Raw genomic sequence first — 3,331 nt, forward strand, 5'->3', positions numbered from 1 at the left:
TGGATAAAAATGTGGTGTGTGTTCTAGGTGTACTGCATCTGGTTCATCATATGTATGTATCAATCTATTCATCTTTGGATCCTTTCCCGTGTAGGTTATTACAGAGTGTTGAGTCGACCTCTCCTGGTATTCCTTAGGTATTTTGTGATTATATATTTCATATGTATCAGTACATGTCTGTAAACCCCCATATCCAAATTCATACATTCCTTACACCTTTCCACTTGGTTAAGCATAGTTGGTTTTCTGCATCTATGCACGGCCTTCTCTTGGAAATGACTTCATGGGTATCAATGTTGAAGTAACAGCTATAAGTGATGTCATAGGATATTTCTATTTCGGTTTCTTTCGTACTTCCTTTTGGGTGGGTATCTCTAGATCCTTCTACGGTGGTGCCAGCGGCACTGTTGCATGCTCTTCCGTGGCTCATGTTCCATTGTGCGCATGGGCCCCCTTCTTCTTGGTGCATTGTTCTGTTGATGGACATTTGGGTTTCTTCCAAGTCTTGGCGATGGTACATGTTGCTGCAGTGCAGGATGGCCAGCCTGTGTCTTTTTGATTTTGGTCTACTCGGGAGATAGGCCCATCAGTGGGCCTACCCGATTACAGGTTAGCTCAATTTTTACCTTTCAGTGCACCTCCACGGTGTTCTCACTACTAGCTGTTCCCAGGTTACGTCCCAGCGGCCGCTAGAGGGCACAGAGTTCTCTAAAACACCTTGAGCATTTATTCTTTGTAGACTCTGTGGCTGATGATCATTCTGACGACGGTGGGTGAACGTTTCTGTCGACTGGATTTGCATGGCTTTATTAATTCCTGATGTTGAGCATTTTTCCATGCCCTTTTATTTATCACAAGAGAAAGAAAGAAAGAGAAGACAAAATGTGCGCAAAATATGCCTCTTGAAATTGTCGTTTTGAAGTGTGCACATCTTTTGAGTTTTTTTCCTCGATTGACGACCCAAGAATCGTTTTTGAGGGCAGGTGTCATTTATAGGCCTGCAATGATTTTGAATATCAAGTGACCATTAGCACTGGGTTTAAAGCTGCTGTTTTGAGAAACGGCCACAAGGCGGCAGCAGGTCTCCTTTACCAAACCTGGTTACTCGGGCAACAGAGCCTCCGTGGAAGTCGTATTCTCGGTTGTCAATTAGAATGGACTGTGCCAGGAAAAAGCCCCTTATGTTTGTGCCTCACGACTGACTTGTTCGTTTTTTAATTCAATGTTTATTGTTTCTCACAGCAAGTTTGATTACAATGTTTTGCTTGTTGTAGGTGTGAAAGATGTGGCTCTTTTACACATAAACACGTATCTAGTCTTCTTTGGATCCTTTTCCCATGTAGCTTATGACACAATGTTGAGTACTCTTCTCTTGGTATTCCGTAGGCCTTTGGTGATTTTGTATTTCACCTGTGTTTGTATCTCTCTCTTAAACCCAATTTCCTAATGTACACAATTCTCACACCTGTCCATGGGTGAACCATAAATCTGTTTATTGCATCTGTGATTGCCTTTCTCTGTGGAAATATCTTCAGTGATATCAATTTTTAGGGAACACCTATAAGTGATATCGTAGGCTATGTATCTTTCGCTCTGTGACTTACTGCAAGGTGCGTGATGAACTCTAGCCTCACCGATGGTGCTGTTGATGGCATTGTTTCCTTTTGTTCCTTGGCTAATATTCCATCTGTTCAGGTCCCTGTTCTTCTTTGTCCACTCATCTGTTGATGGACTTTCTGCTTGCTTCCATGTCCTGGCTATTGTAATACTCCTGCAATGCAGATTTGCCTGCCTGTGTCTTTCCACTTCTGTCTTCTTTCTTAGGTTATAGGCCCACGAGTGGGCCTGCTGGATCATATCGTAACTCAGTGTTTACCTTGTAAAGGCACCTCCATTCTGTTCCCATTAGTGCCTCTTACCAGGTGAAGTCCTGTGGCGAGCATTGCCCTCTGAGGAAGGCGCCACTAAGACCCTCCTAAGCCTCAGGGCCCGACTGTACTCTCCTTGGTATGCATCCTGGACTTTATGGTATGAACATACAAAAGGAGATGGCCTTTGGCCAAATCGCTCCAGGGACCTGCTCAGTTACTGGGAGTCCCTGGTTGTTCCCTAAAGCTAGGAAAAGCAACCCTGGAGGGGAAATTGGTGCCTTTGAGGGAGAAGCCGAGCAGCCAACCAACCAGCTGATGCTGATAAGGTGTGACTAAGCCGAGAAGCCAACCAACCAGCTGATGCCGATAAGGCGTGACGAAGCAAAGTCCCTGCTTTAGGGGTATATATACGGCTAGGCTTTGTTATTAAACTTGCCTTGCAAGCGTCAGTTGCTTGTGCCCTTCTGATCCCATACCTTGGTGCGTTCAGTTCCCTACCCCCTCTCGTCGGTTGTTGCTACACTTTGAGGACCCGCCGCGGCTGGCGGCAAAGTCCCACTTAACCTAGAGGGTATGCACTTCTCCACAACCCCTTCAGCATGAATTGTTGGTAGTCTTGTTGCTGATGGTTCTTCTGACTGGTGTGAGCCGATACCTCTGTGGTTGGATTTGCATGCGTCTCATAAAGCCTTGAAATTGAGCTTTCAGGGATGTCCTTTTTTTCTTCAAACTGTGTGTGTAGCTTACCTCATCACATTCTTTTCTTGAAGTATGTGCCGCCTTTTGAAATATTTTGGCCACTACCTCCCTCAAGACATTTTGAGGGCAGGTTTCATTGACAGCCCTCCAGGACTTGTGCACACGAAGTGACCATTAGCACGGGTTTTCAAGCTGCCGTTGCAGGTAACGGCCAGAGGGCTGCAGCATTTCTGCGTTTCCCACTCTGGTAACTAGTGAAACAGACCTTCCTGCCAGTGGTGTTCCTCGGTTATCAATGACGGTGGGATGTGTCTGGAGAAACCCCCCAAAGCTGATGTCTCCTTACTTATATCTGTTTTTAAAATGGAATTTCTACTTTTCACTGGAGTACTCTTCCATTGTGTCCATGGACCACTGCTCCTTTCTGCATTCCTCTGTGGCTGGGCATTTTCATTGCTTCCAAGTGTTGGCTATGGTAAACATTGCTGGATTGCAGGATTGCCAGCCCGTGTCTTTTTGATTCTCATCCTCTCAGGTGATAGACCCAGCAGTGGCTATGCTTGATTGAACGGTCGCTCAATGTTGACCCTTTCCAGGCAACTCCACTGTGTTTTCCTTAGGGGCTCTTACCACGTCCCACTTAGAACCGAGGGTACGCATTTCTTCACCACCCCGTCAGCATTTCTTGTTTGCAGAAGTTTTGCTGCTGGCCATGCTGTGTCGTGTGACATGATAGGTTTTTGTAACGTGTATTTTCGTGT

This window comes from Kogia breviceps, unplaced genomic scaffold, assembly GCF_026419965.1.
Source record: "Kogia breviceps isolate mKogBre1 unplaced genomic scaffold, mKogBre1 haplotype 1 scaffold_56, whole genome shotgun sequence".
NCBI classification, from domain to species: Eukaryota; Metazoa; Chordata; class Mammalia; order Artiodactyla; family Physeteridae; genus Kogia; species Kogia breviceps.